This window comes from Condylostylus longicornis, unplaced genomic scaffold (genome assembly GCF_029603195.1).
Source record: "Condylostylus longicornis isolate FDR11 unplaced genomic scaffold, ASM2960319v2 ptg000004l, whole genome shotgun sequence".
NCBI lineage: Eukaryota > Metazoa > Arthropoda > Insecta > Diptera > Dolichopodidae > Condylostylus > Condylostylus longicornis.
The window spans coordinates 12,183,600-12,205,081 of NW_026577973.1; the positions used below are offsets into that span (position 1 = coordinate 12,183,600).

Here is a 21,482-nt window from a genome sequence, read left to right on the forward strand (position 1 = left end):
TATGCATTTACTATATAGATCAGTATGTTGGCAAACACATGAAGAATAAAATTAAGTATCTTTCTAATTGTGCATATTATTTATACACCCTTACATACTAATAATATTATGGCAACAAAATTTTACAAATATATACGTATATATGTGATATTATGTAAAGTATTCCATTGCCTTTCTAAGTTAAAATTACAACAAAAGTGAGAACATAATCAGTAGCGGATATTGATTTTAATAAAATTCATGAACAGAAAAAAATTATAATATTTTTATATTCCACACCATATGGGAAGAGTATATTAGCATAGGTAGGAAATTTGTAATCACTTCAAGCTGTAAATTGCAATACAAACACTTATTTTATACCAGAGTAAAATCCTCTGTTGATTTACACATGTACGTGTGTTCGATAGCACGATAACTTAAAAATTTAAATAGAAAACATTAACAAACACCACAAAATTATCAGATTCAGAAAATGTTTTTATTTTAATACGAACAGCTGCTATTGTAATGAAACGAATCCGAAGAACGGTTTCTGGTAACTGAAATTAAACTCAAAATTGAAAATATAATAAAAGTAAATTTAATATTCAGAGTGTCATGTTGAATAATATTGTACAGTCAATTAAGCATCGAACAATTCATTTGTTATTTAACAAAATTTTATATTATAGACAATATTTTCAAGTATATGGAAATTAAATACCAAATGTTTTCAAACAAAATTTACTTATAATTTAACAGCTCATACAACATTTTCATATTTAACAGCTCATACAACATTTTCGTATAAAAGTTATTGAAGCAAATTAATTTTAAAAAGCTTTGCTCTACTTAATTCGGAATTAATTGAGAAACTCGCGGAATGCAAGCCTTCTTTGAATCAGGCTTCATTCTTGCTCTGAACTAAATGCATAATAGATTATTACCAATTTTACTTAAATAAAGGCAATATAAACTAAAAATTTGCCGCATAACATAACATTTAATAATTTTTTTTAACTTTTTTGCAAATTGTCTAACAGTTTTTTGTGGTTCTCTAACAGTTTTTTGTGGTTCTCTAACAGTTTTTTGTGGTTCTAGAGCTTTGTAAGTCCTCTTTCCTTTCAAAAAACCTCTAAACAAAATTTTTTGAACTCTTTTGGAGAAAAAGCTGGAATATTTTTAAATCGTAGGGCTCTACAAAATTTGTTTTAAAAAATAAACAACGTTTAGAAATCAATTGAGAACTTTTCTTCAACACTCTGAATGACCATGATTGGTTTCAAGCAAAAATATAAAATACTTGGTGACTATCGTATTTATTTAGTTAGCTAAAAAAACAGGTATCGACCCTGCTAAAGCTACAATTTACTAATTTACATGAATTTTAAAGGCATATACAGAATAATTTTTCTTATATATCATATAAAGCATATTATACTTATCCTACTTAAAGAAATATTACAGGAATTTCCACTTATTTTCTTCTTTTCGTCATTATACTTAATATAGTTTAAGATATTTACTTACTGTTGATATGGTATAAGGGAAAAGCTTAAGAAAATTCAAATGTTAGGAAATAAGGTTACATAATTTAACCTATTTAAATATTAATGTTTATCGTCTCAGTTATTTTTTATTTTTTTTTTCTTTTTTTCACCAAGTATGTTTAATGCTATTGTTTATTTTTTTTCTTTTTCTTTCTTTCTTTTTAGGATATCGCAATGTGCTCCTTATGCAATGAATAGAAGATTCATTTCATTTTTCTTTAAACAAAAATATTATTCTGAGAAATAAAAATTACTTTTATGTACTTAATCTAGAAGAAAATATTAATATGTTTTCATATAATTTTGATGTAGTAAACTAAGTGTTTGTTCGTTAAATGCTAAGCTCGTTGATTTTAGGGAGCAAGTGTAAAATAAGCATCTATGATGCGTAAAATTTTTTAAAGGATTAGGAATTTCATAAGGTTTTCTAGTGAAATTGTTATGTACAATAATTTATTGCAAATATAAGAAGTAAATTGTTAGAAATAATTCAGTTTAATTGTGATTTCGTGGTTCATCAAACAAGAGATTTCAAAAATTTTATATCTTAACTGATTTGAGCCTTATTACTGTACAGGCTCAAATCAAACGCAAGAAATTTTGTTTACTTTTTTGATCTGGGCTACAATTACTATATATTCAGTTTTATTTGGCCGAATCTAAAATATTTCGACATAGATATTCCAATATGATCAAGATTTTTTTAAATATTTTGAAAATTCCAAAAACAAAAAGGTAACATCCTTATAGTAAATGTTGGTTCAAGAAAGAAATATTTCACGTAATTACGTACGACTGTGATGTTTTCAAATATAATGATCAGTTTCAAATGATATATTAACAATTTAAGACTCGTCAAGCAAAATGATGTTTAATTTTGAATTTTTACAATGATACACTCAGTTTTGTGTTCGTTTCAATTCGTATTAAGCAATATGTGGCAGAATTGTCATAAAATATTGTAACATTTTACCAAATTTTCGATGTCTATAAACTAAAATATTTTATTTATGAACGAAATTTACATAAAAGTTTGATTGATTATAATTTTCGGAAAAAAAAAAAAAAAAAAATACAATACTAAACTCGATTGTGTCTCTTCGATTCTTTTGTTTTTTTTATTATGGGAAAACAACAAAAATTTGTTGAAATGGTATCTCCCGATTTAGGTAATGTGTTTGTAAATTACCTGATCCCTTCTGTAATGTACGGTAAGAAAATTTTACGGAAAAAACACTTCGGAAGCAAACTGGTCATCTGCAGCAAGAAGACTGCTCATATGGGTCTTTTGTTACAAGAGGACTACAAAGACTCTATATTCTATCTAGTAGGAAGCAAGCGCAGTTGGCAGTTTCTCTATTCATCTGCCACAACGATTTAATTTTCAAATTTTTCTGAAAAAAGGAAGAAACGGCTGAGCACATCTTGTATGGCTGGGAGGAGGTTCTGCAGCGCTTGGCCAATAAGAATTATAAGACTGCAGACCTTCACTGAATTATAGTATCTGTAATCTATACTAGCTTTTTTCGCGTATTAAGTGGCGACTTGCATTTTTAAGTAAAATTTTATAAAAGCTAAGATTAACTTATGTGTTTGCTTGTGATATTTTCCTTTAGTATTTCCCATAACTTTATATATTAAGGCTACAATTCAGAAAAATTAATCTTTTTTTTGACCATCTACGGCACGTGTGTCATCAATTTAACCAAAAAAATAAAATATGAAACAAAATTTGAATGAATTTAAAAAAAGCATTTAAAATAAATTACTTGAATAAATTAAAAAAAATTAAAACTCTCACAAGATTTTATTCAACTTCAATTAAATTTGTCTCATTAGTCATAGATTTACATTATTATCCTTGCCATATAGATTCATGTATATGTTTGTAAAAAAAGTTTAACTCAAAAATGTATATACACGTTTTTGCAATAAAATCTCAAGGGTATTCTAAAAATTTTTATTAAAAATTTTTATATAATTTGAATATTTTTGCAGTTTTAATAGTCGTAACATCTAGGAAACAACTTATATAATTCAAATTATTTTCAACAATTGTACTTTAAAAATTTTCATACAGTTTTTTGAGCATTTCTTCAATTTAAATTTATTAATTATTATAATACCCACCAATTATTTATATTATATTCCACATATTCAAACTATTCGCATTAAAAAAATACAAAATACCTTCACATGTACTTTATTTGAATAATTATTGTCTAAATGTTGAATAAAATAAAATGCTATATTACGAGAGGATAATTAAAAAAAATTGATTTGCAACTAAAAACAAAGTTTTTCATTCCAAATATTTATTAGAAATTTCTTTTGCTTTTGAAAATTAAAATTAATAATTATGATGTACTCACAAAGATTTTTTTTTAAAATATCAGTTTAATCCGATAAACATGAAAAATATAGCATCGTTTTCCTAACACGGAAGAGGAAAATTTATTCAGTATTTTTCTAATGCAATTTACTCAGATTTTTAAGCTATTCGAATATTTTTTGCTTTTAACTGAAAATAAATTAAATTTTCATTTCCTTTATTGCAAGGACGCGTTATTTGTACATTTATAAGATAAATGTGTCTATTCGTTTCGTGGGTTTTTGCAGACTTTTATATCTATTTGTAAAACTCACTCATTGCTTGAGATAGAGAGATAAATTTTGTTAAATTAAGGTTTGTAAAGTGAAACCGTTCCAACAAGTAAAAATACTGCTTTTAAAAACAGCCTGCTCCATTATTAAAATTAATTTCAATCGTATAACAAAACTTTTAACTATTGCATACTTTTAGGATTATGAAAAAAAAAAATTAAAAAGCCCGTTAACATGAATGCCCGTTGTGAATTAAAGGGTTAATTGCGTGTACGAAGATAAATAATTATTCTTATTTTGAAATTTGGAAAAGTTTACAGTTCCGATAATATTAAGTGGCAAAAAATTCAAATTTTACAAATTTCAAGAGATGATAACTTGAGAGCTGAAGTGAACTAGTATCTAAAAGCTTTTCTCCCCTAAATTTTCTAAATTCAAAAATTAAGAAACCTGAAACCTATTTTAACCATTATATTAGGCTAATTTGCCCCTAAAAGTGCGCAATTAGAAAATATTAAGTAAATAATATTCAAATCCAATTTTTCTTTAGTTTCGCATTATTTTCATGTATGTTTTTATTAATGTAAAGTCTTTACATTAATTGTTAACGTAACTTCGAAAAGCTAAATCCAATTAATTTCGTAATTTTGGAACTATATGCTGCAAATAATATTTTGCAGCATTATATTGATATAGTGGAAACGAATAATTTCTCTCTATTTAATTTAGTATTCAAAAATTGAAAAGCGGTTATTGTACGAACCCTGTTTTAATAGCTGCTTCAATTGACTATAACTTCAAAAATAATATACTAATTCGTTGAACATATTCCAATATATAGTTGTAAAATTTTGCATAATATTAAATTTAATACTAATAGTTTAATAGGAACACTATGTATATCGGTGAAATCTGACAAATATTAATTTTTATATGTGCACTCGCATACATATGCAATATTATAACATTGAACTGAGCAACTAATAAGAGACTAGTTTTGGGCTCACTATAATTAGCATAGTACGTCTATAGGCTTTATAAAACAGACTATGTGAGCTTAAACATAGATTTAAAAAAAATTAATTAAGAAAATATTACATACCAATGTGCCTATCAAAATAACTTTACTTCTGTTACTTTTTTTAAGAGATTCGTGAAGCAAATTTCAAATTTATGGGATAAAATCCAAAACGCATAGTTCGATGAGACTTCAACAAACACCATATCTAATTAATGGATATGAGCTTTAATCTATTAATAGATGATATCTATTTAGTAGATACGATTGATTAAATATGAGCTTATTATCTTTTATAAATTATTTCATAAAGTAATTTTCGGTATGGAAACCCTAAATTGTGTCCCTAAATAACGATTAATATCGAGGAATATTATTATAGGTATATAAAATTTTTACTTAATTTTAAGCTTTAGTATGTAATATTGATTAAAATATTTGACATTGACCTAATTAAGTAAAACTAAAAACTCTACTTAAGAGCTGAAACCCAAAATCTAAATGAACATTAATTAAAAATATTCATACTTAAAATTCTTTATCCAATTAATTTTTCTTTTCCCTTTTATTTTTCCTTAATATTAAAATAACATTAATTTCACTTTTATTTATGGTTTTCTTCCAGCCGAAAAGAAAAATAACATTATACACAAATTATATAACAACAAACTTAATATTTTTGTTCGATTTTAAGCCTCTCTATATAATTTCATTTGAATAATAATGACAATAAAGTCATTATGTGGTGGTAACAAAAAAAGCAATTTTTTTCATATATGCATAAAAACGAAAAGGATAAATATTATTATAGAAAAAGAAGATCCTTTAAAATTTTGTCACGTTCAATGGTCATATACGATTTACGTGCAAATTTTGTATAAATACTAAAAACGACAAAAGGTTAAATTTTCATTTCATTTTTATAATATTTTAAGATGATATGCAAGAAAGCCTTTCACATAAATACAAAACCAAGTACAGAAAAAAAAAAAACGAAAAAAAAAGAAAAATATTGAAAATCATTTTAATGAAATTGAATTTCCAAATCTCAAGAACAAACAATTTTCTTTTTACATACACACATGCATATTTCAGATATGCGAACCAAAAATGAATATCAAATCAATGCAAAAAAAAAAAGGAAAAACCAAAAATTATGTAAAAATGTTCAATTACGTAAAAGGACTCAATAATATTTTCATAAAACTGCAAAATATTTCTTGTAAATTAAAAATTTAATATAAATTTGTCTTTTCATTGACCTTGAAGCGAGCAAAATTCAAAGTGAATAAGAATTTTTTAATTTTTCCAATACATCTTAATGCGATCCATGTTATTATGCTCTAAGGGGTATACACCAGAACAGGTATACACCTCTGAGTATGAGGATTCAAACATAAACGTAAACGACGTGAACTAATCGAATATTATTAATAATATACAGAAACGATGTTTGAAATACTTGGTTTTTTGAATTTGATTTGAATTTAATTTGAATATCTTTGCGGAACAAACTCGTAAAACCGGAAATCAGTGTTCAGCTACCTTGTTTCACATGCATTTTACTCGTTAAATTTTCATTTTTATTCATTTTACCATCAAGAGTGTAATGAAAACATAAATTTAATTTTCGAACATGAAAAATATGTATTTGGAATTCCGAATTCGTAAAAAAACATGAAGCTAATTGCTTTTTTAAATAACCTGTAGGGTTATGTTGGCTTTATTGTTATCCATATTTATTTATAACTTATGCAACTTAAATAATGAAACAAGCCATACTCGAACATTTTTAAGGTTTTACAATAGAAAGTCTACAAAATCTTTAATTAAAAATTTCACACCGTTTTCCATTAAAAAAATTGTGCTGAATTGAACTTTGGATCATAATATTACCGCTAACCCTCATTAAACTCTACACCAAATATCGAAACGATTTAGAAACTATAGCTTTTGCATAAAAAATTTACGTCGGAAATTGCTTGCGCCATAAGATATTCAATTTTGGAAATGAAATCGAGTTTTATTTTAAAATTCACAGCAACAATAGCTTTCATTTCATTCGATTTCTAGAGCAACATTTATGTTAATCAAAGATAATTATATGAAATTTTAATGCTAATTATTTTTTGAATCTTTTGAAGTTTAACTCATTTTTATAAACTGTAACAAAATTTACTCTGATCCTTATAGTTAATTAAAAAACTTGACGAACGCTATACAAAGACGTTTAAAGTAGGTATAACACATACAATTCAAAAATGAATTAAATTAAACAAACGCCGAACTTTTACAGAATATCCAAAAATTTTGGCATAGTTCTATAAAGGAAAATTATAAAAATTTGCCAGTCTAAAAGTTACCGTTTCTAAATCATAAGTAATTTCTAAATATTCTGTAAACGCAGCGCAGAAGTATCAGAAATTAATTCTTCTATTACAAAAAAAACATTAAAGAAATATCGGACTGAATAAACCCTTTAAGGTAATGAAGTAAGAGAATATAAATTAAACATTGATTAATTTTCTGAACAATTTTCTTCATATACGGTTTATCAGAAATTTTGCCAAATTGAATGAACTCATCAAAGTTTGTTATGTTTCAATTTATGTCTTTTATAGAAAATAAGAATTAATCCCAATTTAAATTTTATATTAGTGCAAATTTGTTTGAAAATTGTAGTCTTACTGTAAAATAATCTGAATCATGTTTTCAATTAATTAGATTGTTTGCATTACTTAGACCCACAGCTATTATAAATAGACTTAAATTGGTAAAGATAAATGTGCTTATAAATTATAAGTACTTTTTATTCAATATTAGAATAATCCCGAAAAAATTAAAACAATCTGAGCAATTAACACATTGTTGACCGGGTGTTTTTTATAAGAACTAACGCGTGTGTCCGGCGATTTTCGGGAAAAATGAAAATTCTCAACACTTTTTTTACATAATATATTTATTAGAAACTTTTTTATTGCATAGTATATTTATAAGGAACTTTGCACAAATTGTATTAAATTACATGTTTTAATATTTTTTAAGAGTATGATAGGCTGTGAAGCAAGCACGTGGGTGGAGGGGAACGTCACACTGATTACAAGTGAACCTAGTTTCACTGCGTAATCCTTTGGAGGAGCAGACTTTGCACCTCCTGTAGGCCCTTTTTTTTACTCCTTTCGCAATTATTTTGTCTAGGATATGTTCATTTATTTTACCGCTTAGTCGGCAAGGAGGATCTTGCGGAGAGGTTTTTTTAGTAGCAGAGAAGGATGAATCAGTTCCGTGACTACATTCAGCAGAATGGTCATTTACCCATTCTCTAGCATTCGATAATCTGAGAACTTTTCAAAAATACATTTACAGTTTCAATTGTAAATGTAACGAATACAAATGGTAAACAGTAACCACAATTTGAACGTATAAACCTTCGCCAATTACATTAGCTTATCGAAAGACGTCATATGACTTTCCCGGTCAACAATGTGTTAAAATACATGCCGAAAAGTTAAGAGAACAATTTACAAAAGAATTGGGTCAAAGTCGTTATTGCGAAGTAAATCGTAATTTTATTTTTAAAATGATAGTAAAGACTTACTTTTAAATTTTCTCTCACCCACATAAATGCATGAATTCAAACACATATGTACGTCTTTTATAAAATATAAACTCCATTTGTATTAAATCGAATTGTTTACTTCAAATGTATATTAACAGTGGTATACGTACAATTATTTTCACAAGGCAATAACTTTATTTCAATTTCCAATTTTATATACTTAAAACTTCTTCAAACGACATTATATAATATAATATTATTCTATGAAGAAATAAAACAGGATGTACATAATAAGATTATGTACATAATTAAAACATTTTATTTTATATACGTAAAATATACCAACGCAAAGGAAACAGATAAGTAAAAGCATAATAAACTTTTAAACTTGAAAATGTGGAAAAGTCGATACGGAAATTGTTTTATTTTCATTTCTTGTTAATTTATGTAAACATACATATTTATATATTATGTATACATACATATACACCATCAAAGTTAAATATTTACTTCGTAATAACGTAAAGGTATAGCAAGGTATATGTAAAGTATAATATTATTATATACGATATAATTATTTCGAGTTTAATAGATTTTAATAATAATGTAATTGAAATGAAATATTGAATTTCCCGCAGAAATAAGTTTTAAATGTAATTTGAATTTTCAATATTATTCAAATTTCTTACTGAAAGTTTTGAATTTCAAGGAAAAAAGAAATTTTTATAAGCGTAATATGAAAATTAATAACCTAAATTTGGATTAATAATCGCAACAATAACAGCGACTTCTATAAGACTAATATTTTATTGTTGACTTCCTCGTTACCTATTGGTGTAAAATGTAAAGTTTAGAAAACCTACCAGAACAATAATATAGTATGATCGTAAATTCTGAAGAAATGTTTACTAGCATTACTAAGAAAATTGTGAAAAATTAATTTGTCATTCCGAGTAAAATATGATTAAGATACAAAGTATCTAGCACTCTTAAATATGACAGTTTCCAAACGTCGCATATTGAATAAACAGCAACTTAATTCTGCTATTTATAAAATCTATTCAAAATTTTAATAGGCAACAAATTCAAAATTAGAAAATAAAATAATTTTGAAGTCGAGATTTGAAATTGCATTTATATTTCGTCCCAATTAACGTACATTAGAAGCAATTTTTTCGCTGTTGTCAAATTTTGAATTTCATATTTGCAACCAAATTTTATTTATTAGTTTAATAATATGAAACCATTCTGTTTAAAAGTATACAATGCTCTTGGTGTAGGTGCAAAATTACCAATTACGTCATCCTATAAGTTCATAGGATTAGTTAAAAATGCTAGTAACGCACATTTTGTTCCCGTATTTCGTTTAATCATCAATATTTAATTCGCTTTTGTTCTTATATGAAGCCAACTGACATCGACTGCAATAGACTTCATCTGAATATATTTTTTAGAATTTTTACAAATAATTTTATTAAATGGGATTAAAAAATCTTAAAAGATATTTCTCAAAATAATTTTTTTCCAAATCTTGAGCCCATTGAAATCAATCAAAATTGTAAGAATATTTTAATTTCAATCAAAATTTATTTAAAAGAGAAAGCTCAATGTGTATAGCTAGTAGAAGTAGAATGAGGAATAAATAAATTTTTATAATGAGAAAAAAATTGGATATCTATTACTCATTCAATTCAATTCTTATTTCGTCCTTAAAGAACATCGTCATTATTTTTTACAATATTTTAATTTAAATCTCTTTTAAGGATTGCCTAATGATTATAAATTTTTTCTATAATTTCAGAATTGAAAAAATTTATTTTTGAATTATTCGGAGCATTCCGAATGTATATTTTATGTAATTGTAATATTTGCTTCAAAATATTCACTTCAGACATTTTAATTTGTTATAAAAATACAAAATTATATATTAAAACCGTTTGACTTAATTTGATTAGTATGAATAATATGATCAGTTTCATCAACTTGAAATTCTAGGCATCTGGTGATATAGCAACAGACTGCTGCCATTTTAATGTTGCGGTTTTGGCCTTCACTGTTCTTATTACCCTAGTTACACAGTTTATACAAGGTTTTATAATATTGCATTATACAGGATCATGGCCCTTAGATGCTGTTATAATGGCCTAACGAACTGTATATAGTGAACCATAGTTTTGCCTTAAATTTTTGAATAAAAATATTTTTGTATTATGCTTTAGTGGTCTGTATGCTTATAAGTCACTTTTCCATTTTGTTTTAAAAAAAAAATTTAAAGGAAAAAATGAACTTATATAAAATATAGAATGAAAAAGGATCAAAGTCATATTTAGAAAATAAAGAACAATTCTTTAGGCCATTACAGCCCTATTAAACATGAGAACTACTTTTAACATTTAACATGAGCGCCTCAGATATTGTAAACACCTAAAGCATTAAAATATGAGTTTAATATGGTAATTTACGACATCAATTAATATAAAGTTATAGATAATATGGTCAATTTTATTCAGGGATAAGTAACGATTTTTAATGTAATTGAAAAAATTTCATTTTGAGTTCCGAATTAATTTCCGAATAAAAGAGCTCACATTTTCAATTTTTTCCAAAAAAAATCGTTTGTAATTTTAACACCTGTATTAAGCTTTTATTTTTAGGTTTGTAGCTCTGATATCTAAGTATATTTAAGCTTAACTTAGAACAAAGTCTATTATTACATTCGAATTTACAACATACGATTTTAATTGAAATTTTGAAATTCCTGTGATGTGAGCTATATAAGTTTTCCATTTTAATCAATGCATAAATTTTTTAATTTTATTTATACAAAATAAAATTCTGTGAACCGGCAATTAAAAATTATTTATTTAAAAAATTCATAATTTTTCCAATACGAGCGTACTTTTCGAAAGAATTGTTCAAAAATTCTAAAAATATTTCTCAAAAATTTCTTATGAACTCAACTTAAATATTATTTACTTATTTTTTTCCAATTATATTATAATAATGTAATAATGTTGTAATAAAATTTTTAGGGATATTCAAGAACACTTTGTACCGGTCCGAATTGAATTATAAATAAAATTTTTTAATAAAATATTCTTAACCATAATTGTATTAATGTTTAAATAATTAAATATAACCTACTAATAGGTGTAATACCTATAATATATGAATGTGTGTATATATATTTATAATATTAACAATTTCACTGATAATTTAATTCAATTAGATGTCAATTAAATGTTTAGAATCATCATATTTCGTTACTTCATTGACAATAGTCGTGTTTGCTATATCTTATGTATTTTACGTATAATTGATATTAGGTATTGGAACATTTACATTTTATATAATTATATACATAATGTATGTCAATCAAATTTGTATATTTAAATTCTGAAATAAAATCATTTTTACACTTGCATACGTATTTAAGGTATTTTGGAGTATTACGTAATATACCATATATTATACAGAATTCAAATGAAATAGGATCTAATTTAATAATCCCAATGTACAATGAAATAACTACTTTAATAATAATATAATTTTCGAAAAATTTACTTATTTATAATATTAATTTAGTGATATTAACCATAGATTTCCATATTGATCTAAGTAGTTGAATATACTCGTAAAAATTTATTTTTTATAAGGGGTCGCAAATTCCCTAAAGTGTTCTATATACTATTAAATGGTTTTAACAGGTTTCTCGTTCAGTTTCAAATTTAATTATTTTTGCATTATTTCAGTTTTAGCAAAAAGAATTTTTGAAAAGGATTTCAATTGAAAAATTTTTGAAATATGTGAAGTGTGTATAATTAATCACACTATTAATAGTATATTTAAACTATGTAGGAATCTGTAAATAAACAAATACATATGGCTAGTTTATTATTAAAATAGAGCTCAGATGATTAGAAAGAGTACATTACCATTTTGAATTGGAAAAATTGCGCAAATGATTATTAAGAGCATATTGGAACCCAAACTGAATTTTGCCTCCATATCAAAAAACTGAATAATATAAGCGTATGTTAATTGAATTGTGATTTTATACCAAAATTTAACCAACTTAGAAAAGAAAATTTATTTACCTTACATAAGATTCTAATATGTATTTTTAAATAACTTTGGAATTTAAGAATAAATAAAAAATTTAAAATTCTGCAACACAGAAGATGAGAGGGCAATAATTTATCCAACATACAAATTTTGGTTCTAAAAAGCTTGAATGCCTATAGTTACGTCATTTGAATTGCATTCAAAGATTTAGAAAATTTTCATAATATTGAGAATATTTTAGCTCTTATGAAAGTTATTTATTATACCCCATGTAATATAAAAACTGTAATAAATTAGAGAGAATAACTCAAAATATTAACTTAGCCACTAATATTACAATTTTGGCCTTAATTACATTTTATAATACAATATACGAGTAATTGCATGTGTTAGCAAGATTTTTCATAATAAAATCAAATTCAAATCAACTTTTTCTCTGTGTATAAAATTTCAAAAATTTTAAATTTTGCGTTATTCAACAAATTAAAATTAATGTCCGCGTATTATAATATTAAAATAACTTGAAAAAGTATACCATATGTTCTGAATATTAACATAATAAAACCGCGAATATAATCAATATAATATAGTCATATGCAATAATTTTATATAATTTTAATATTACTCTTTAACATGCATCCTTTTTCATAAATCCTTTAAAACTGCACTATACACAATCTTGATATTAAATAATATTACTCTAGAAAATTTGCGCTAACATCATATAAGTGTGTACTTATATGATTACACAATACATATTTATTATATGGATATGAACAAGTTAACGTCAAGGTATGAAAATAAAACCTTTCAAAAAATTTCGTTTCATCAACCATTATAATTAATAATATGTAATTATAAAACACGTATGTAAGTAAATATTACTATACAACACTCATAATGTACAACTATTTTTATATTATACATATATATAAAATTACAATTTACATGTAAATATGTGTAACTCAAAATATTATACGTGAGGGTTAAATTAAAACAGAAAAGTTTATTTTGATAAACTTCAAGGTGAATGTATTAATATCTTAATTACACTGGTTGAAAATACAAATTCCATGTGTACATATAAATTTATTAATAATGTATGATTTTTACCTGAACCTCATAAGTATATAGATTTGTGGTAGTAAAATTTTGTATTTATTTTTTGTGTTTTTTTTTTTTTTTTTGCGTAACGTGTTAGTTAACCGCATTCATAAGAAATTAATAATGAAATTGCGTATAAAGGAATTAAAATTTAACCAAATGAAAATTGGTTTGATGAAAATTTGTAAATTTCTTACTTATAGACTTTGGATTTAGTTGTGTTTTTGTAATTTCTTAGTAAAAAAAATAATTGCAGTCGCAAACTTTTAAAATAATTTAAGAATTTCTGTGTATTGCCTTTCATTTTCGTCAATATATTCCAAATATAGAATATTTGAATACTGCAATTACTTGTTCATAAATAAAACACTGCATTCGAAGTATAAGTAATCAAATTCATTTTACTCTTTGTTGTCATACAATATACATTTTTTTGGCCATATAAAAAAACATTATAATTTATTTTACTTAAGTCTTAGAGTCCTAACGTCTTTATCTGCCATTACAGATTTTGTGAGAAAAACACCTCGATACGTTTGATACAAGGGAGTGAGAAATTGTAGTAGGCAAGAGAGGCGAAACGCTGAATAATAATACATACACTGCAGCAGAGATTTGAGGGTGGTATATGGTATGAAGAGACGCACAAAGATCCTTGACGATATTTGTGCGTTATCACTCCAATACACAATCTATAATTTATTATCTAGTCCTCATAAATAATTTTAATATATTATGCAGATGTCATGATTGTTTCGTGAATATTATTTACTGATTCGTAAGCAACTTCTGTTTTATATAGAATAACATAATTTTAAATTGTCAAAAATTGTATCTATATTAATTTTTATCTCCATGTTAACTATCTGTCCTAAATAGTTAAAATATCCAAAAACAGACAATAATTGAACATTAAGAATTTTAATAAACAAAAGTTATCAACAGGAGAAAATGAAAGAGTAAAGCAAAATTCAGAAAAAGTAATAAAAATTAGGTGAACTGCATACAACAGAAATTTTAAGACTCATCTAACACATACGTCATTTATTTTAAACTAAATTGCTAAATCCTTGATAAAATTATCTACCCTATATTATTCACTATATCAATTGAAAACAGAGTAAATAATTTTCTTTAGAACAACTTTTCTATCAACACTTTTCCTACCTTTATTTGAATATACCAAATTTTACTTACGTTTTTAAAGGATATCCATTCTCTATAACGTTTTTAATTGTTATTAAACTTTAATTAACTTTTATACTTTTTTGTAATACAATAAATTTTTTTAACTTTTCAATTGTATAAGAATTCTAACTTTTTTATTTAAAATTATTAATTAATTTTTGCTTTTTTTTTATTGATTTTTAAAAAAATTTAATAATTCACAAAACTCTCAGTATTAGATTCATGATTAGAATTTTTGAAATTGGAACCAGAAATTTATGAAACACTCGTCACAATATTTATTAATAATTTTTTTTAACTATAATTTTATTTCACTATATAGACCCAATAATTATATTTGATTTTATATCATTGCTATTCATATCAGCATTTATTTAAGATTTAATATTTTTTCTTTTATATTTTTAATTGTTTAAATTATTAATGTATATTAGTGATATTGTTGAAAATTTATTTATTAAGAATTTTATACATTAAATCAAAATTTAATAAAAATTCTGGAAAATGAAAAATAATTTTGAGCTTTACTCTATATAACATACATAATTTTATTATAAATTGCAATAAAATTTTAAAAATAGTTGAGAATCTTTGTACAAAAACAAAAAATCATTTAGTGAATTGTGTTATATAGGGGGAATTTCATAAGAAAATTTTTTATAGCTTAATTAGAAAGTGAAAATTGATTTTTGTTTTAGTTGTAAGGAACAGATAAAATTCTAGTGTAAAAATATAAAATTTGAACATATTATGTAAAACAATATTTTCTATTAAAATAAAGTACCAATGATATTAGTCGAATTAAATATTTATAAATTCAAATAAATAATAACTTATGAGTATGAAAGAATTTCTATTCAAAATAATACGTTTCAAAATTTAATAAACAATTAAATAAATTAATTACAATATACAGTACCGGACAAAAGAATAGCAGTACGGTGAAAAACGCTGGGGTTGAAAAATTTCAATATAATTAAAGAAACACACATGCGTGGTAGTATACATTTTTGATTTTATACTAATCATTTCATTTTAATAAAACAAAAAGAATTTAAAATATTTCAGTCTTGCAACAATAACTTCATAAAAATTAAAAAAATTTTGGGTATTGCTATTAATTTGCACGTAGTCATATGAATATTAAATAATTCAAAATTTTAATATTGTAAAAGTAAAATTATGACAATATTGTCGTGTTTTTAAATAAAAATCCAGAAGCAAATTATTCAACTGATCAACAATTCAGAAGTTAAGTTTATTAAATATGTAACAAATAGTAGATAGGTGGGAAACTTCTGATTTTCTAACCAGAATTTTTAATTGCTTTTATTTTCCATCAATAATTATTGGAAAAGAATACATAAAAAGACACATCGTGCCTTTATAGTTTATTTACAGTTTTCTTTAAAAATCCTGTTCATGCAAAATATTTTTTTTGATTAAAATGTAATAGGACTCTAGTTAATACGACATGTAGCACATTTAATATTAAAGGTATTTAATATTAAACTTCGAAAACTACTAAATAAATTCTCAATTTGAAGGCGTAAAATTTATTACGATTATATTAATTTTAAAATGACATTTATCATATAAGAACAGGATAGTTTTGTGATAGTGTTTTGAGACTGAAAATCATAAATATTTTCTAAAACTAGCTATGCAGTGTGATTCAAAGATAACTCTTATGTTTACGAGAATTACTTTTAGCTATAAGACACTATCCTACCCAAATAACCGTTTTCAAGTGATAAGTCTTATTTCTTTCATTATAAAAATCAATTCAATAATAAAATTTCAGTACATAAAGCTGAATTAAAATATGCAATTCAAAAATTATTCTTCAATAATCTTATAAAAAATTGCATAACTTTCGGGGATTTAAAAAAATATTATACCTTATAGCTAGTTAGATATTATAAGGGAAAAAAGTAATTGTACTATTTTTTTTTTATATATATTAAAATTGCAAATCTCTAAAACAATATTACTCTAGTTCTATAGTATGTCCACAGGAATAAAATTTTGAATCTAAATTTATTAATTTAGATTCAAAATTTTTCAATTATTGTTATTAATTTATTGTACTAGTAAATCAGTTTTATATTCTTTCAAAAATTATTTTAATTCCTTAATTTTTAGTCCTAAATGAATTGATTTATTAAAAAAAAACTTAAATTATGCTCTTACTTTGAAATATTTATGTTGCTATCTATATTCGAAGTTCAAAAAAAAAAAATTTTTTTCTCGCTTCTTTACACTTGTTTTATCCTTTTTATCTGTTTCGGTGTTTATTTTTTCTTTATTTTCTTTTTATTCTATTACAATAATTTTTTCTTCTTCATATTTGAAACGTAAAAAACATTCTTCACTTTTTTATTAAAATTTTTTTTTCCCTCTAATACTTTCGTATTCACTAAAATTTATGTTTAACAAGAAAAACGACTAAAAAGGATATTTTTTATAAATTTCAAATATTTTTATATCTACTAGTATTTCATTTCAATTTTTCATAATTCAATATTTTTATATTTTTCTCTATATAATTTAATAAAATCGAAACAATTGAAATTATACTATGTTTATATATATATATGTGTACTACCTATACAGGATAACTATTTTCTATTTATATTTTTTCAATATTTTTTTCCGTATTATTTTATTTTCACTTTCATTTTATTAAGTTTTCCTCCTTGCTATAATATATTATGTATACAATATTTGTTTTGTTACTTTTTTTTAATTAAGTTGAAAGCGTATAAGAACATGATATTATCATGAATGTCCTTATTTTATTTTATATTAAAAATGTTTTATAATTATGTGTCAAGTAGATGTTAATTTAATGTTTTACATTATAGTATGAATTTCATTTTTTTTATTGAATATTATTCATATATTAATTATATATATATATGTATAATTTTTGTTACTTGTATGACGTACACGTATAGTTTTTATTTTAAATATAATGTGAATGAACTTTAAATATTTCAAAGAATATTAAAATTTATTTGCATATTTATTATTATTATTGAGATAAAATATTTTATAGAAATATTATTTGACTTTTATATTAAAAAATAATGAATAAAATTTAGATTAAATTTTGGAAAAAATAATTTATAATTTAATAATTGTTATATATTTATAATTTTGTAAAATCGTACGAATATATTGATAATATTTTAATTATAATTATGATTTACAGATTTGAAGTTATAGGACTATTTATTTTTCTTAAAAATTATTTCCGGCACCATAAATTTGTTTTTGTTTTTTATAACATCATTATGCTTTTGATAAGGTATTCTCTATCTATTTTTAGTAACTGACGTAATTTTTTAATAATAAATTTTATTTCATATTCAATAAAATTCTATATAATTTTTTTAAATTACTTTACGTTTTGCTATACTAGTAATTAAGTTTTACTTTTAACTCTATATAGTAACTAAAATACCATATTAGTTTATAAATTTAGAATTCATTTAATTTATATTTTAATTCAAACATCACATTTTCTTGTTCTCTTTATTATTAATAATTAAATATTAATTTTTAATTATATAATTAATTGTTACGAATGTGTATTAGATTTATAATATTTATATCTCACTTCTTTTAATTATTTTAGACATTTTTCAATATCTCAAGGGTATTAAAATTTTTATGTTTAATGCTTTTAATTTAATTTCACACTGTACATACATATGTGTGTACACATTTTGAAAAACTTTATTTTTTTTTTATTACTTTCACAAGGACATTTTAATTGTATTCATATATTTATTTATTTATTTCTTTATTTATTTATTTATTTAGTACATTTATTATGCACATTAAATATATAAGTTTGTATTGTAAGCAAAATTATAGTGTTGTATGATATGTTGTATATATGTATTATATTATAACGTATTACAGTTTCCTTAATACCAATGACAACAGAAAAACATATCCAAAAAATATTTATTTCATATTATTATTATAATAAAATCATTTTTATTGCTATTTTATTTTTTACTACTTTTTTTTTGTCTATAAATTTCCTTTACATACGTATACACATATATTATTAATAAAAACAACAATTTTTTTTTTTATTATTATTTATTTTCACGCTTATTGTTTACATAAAATTGTTTTTATACATATATATTTTCAATGTATATTGTAAATGTACAATAATATAATTAATAGCAGGAACAATAACAAAAACAATAAAAAAATCTAAGTTTATAAAATGTATGGAAAAAGAAACATACTATTTATATTAAAATGTATGTTTGTATATATATATATATATATATATTGTTATTGGAAGAAAAAAGTTTCTATAATTTCATAGAAATACACATTGTTATATATTTTTTTTGTTTTTCAAGGAACAAATCATTGCACGTGTTTTCAACATAACAACTCTCTTTATTTTAACATCACTATTTTTATATGCTATATTTATATATATTTTTCATATACACACTTATTTATGTATATATATATATATATATTATCTAAAACAAAATCCACAAAATTTATTTAGTATTGATCTTCACATACATATAATTATTTTTTATATTACATTAAGGGATAACGAACAGATTTTTAATGACACAAATATTCTATATATATATGTATGTACATACATAAATATATTAAAATTTGAAAAGATGATTAAATAAACGGAACACAATGAATATTATTGAAACCAGCAAAATCAAAAGAAGAGAAAGCAAAATATTTTATAGATTTTTTTCTCTTCTTATATTTCCACTCAATATAAATATTATGTACAATGGATTCATAAATATCATAATAATATTGCAGTGTATGACAAAAACACTCAAAAAAAAGAAAACACAAACAACAAAATTAAAAAGACACAATAAATTTTATTTTGATTTACGGCCCGAAGAATAATCCTTATTAAATTTAACGATATATAATATTGATATGTACACGTATATATTATGTATGTGAGTTACAAGTTCATGTATATTAAAAATTTTTCACTATGTATTATGATTACATCCTTAAAAAAAAGCGACAAAGCAAAAAACACGAAATAAAAATTGTTTATTTTTAATTTTAATATCCTTCTCCGTTTTTCCTTTTTATTTTTGTTTTTCTTCTTATACTTATATGAACATAATTTCGATTTATAATATTATTTTTGTTATTGGTATCACGTTGAGTCATAGAAATATTTTTACGTTTTCCCGTAAAATTTTTTTTTTTTTTTTTTTTTAAATTAGATTTTTTTTTATTTAAATTCAATTTTCGTTTTATTTTTAATTTATTAAAAAAAAAAAATGAAATTTCATTCCCGCACGTATTTTTTTTTTTTGCGATTTAAATTAAGCCATTTTCTATTACAAAAAAAATCGTTGAGATGTGCATCGGCGATTGATATCGCATGAACTGGTATAAAGTAAAAAATTTTTCATTGAAAATTGGTGGTTAGTATCCTTTTAAATTTGAACAGAAGGATTTCTGTTTGTTTACAGAAACGATAATATTTTTGTTTTTGGTTAAGTAGATTTAATAATATTATGAAAAGCTTTTAAAACTTTCAATAAAAGCTTAAATATTAATACAAAGAATGCGCATTTTTAACAAAGTATTTTGACTTATTTCGACAGAAGAGAAAAAACTTTGCTACAAAAATAATATTGCAGAATCTCTTTCTCTCTTTTTTTTGATAACAGAAACGAGTTTTTTGCGGAAAGAGAATTTTTACAATATTTACTTTATAATATTCTCTTATAAATTAATGCTGATTAATATTAGTAATATTTTCTGCAAACCTGCAAATTTGAAGTAAATAGAGAAGTAAATATAATATGGTTATATGTTATTACTCGTATTTATTTATTTTAGTATGTTGAGTAGTAAATATATAATTATTATTATTTTTCTTTTTATTATATATTTAGAAATAGGTTTTTAGCGGTGTACTATGGAGATGCTATAATTTTTTATACAATTTGTTTAATATTAATATACCGAGTTTTTATTGAACTGAGATATTCGTACAGTAATAAGAAAAGGTGTTAAAATATTCTTATAACATTAGTTAATTTCAGTACAAAAACACATTGTGAACAAAATTATTTTTTACTGAGTGTCTATTATTAAGTGGCATTAAGTTTATTTTTAATGAATAATGTGTTAGATGAATTTTCTTATTTAAAATTGAAATAGTATATAATTTTGTATTATTGCACAAAATGTTTATTTTTTCTCTATATGTACTATATGAACTGAGATTATGTATGCATTACACATAATCTACATATATACCATGGTATTGTACCTCATCAGTATAGATGACACTTTAATATGTAGACAATATTCTCAGATCAACAGGTTCCGAGTTACCGGGGCTTAAAGTACGCTCTGG

At 23.3% G+C, this 21,482-nt stretch overlaps 1 long non-coding RNA gene across 1 annotated transcript in view; it reads right to left on the reverse strand.

Annotated features, from left to right (window-relative positions):
* The window catches only part of LOC129610004 (uncharacterized), an 86,770-nt gene extending 68,928 nt beyond the window's left edge, over positions 1 to 17,842 (reverse strand). The window contains exons 1-2 of the long non-coding RNA XR_008697069.1: positions 17,264 to 17,842; positions 15,080 to 15,567 (exon numbers count right to left, since the gene is read on the reverse strand). This is a non-coding gene — a long non-coding RNA (uncharacterized LOC129610004). The remainder of the gene's footprint in view (positions 1 to 15,079; positions 15,568 to 17,263) is intronic.
* Between the last annotated feature and the right edge of the window lie 3,640 nt (positions 17,843 to 21,482).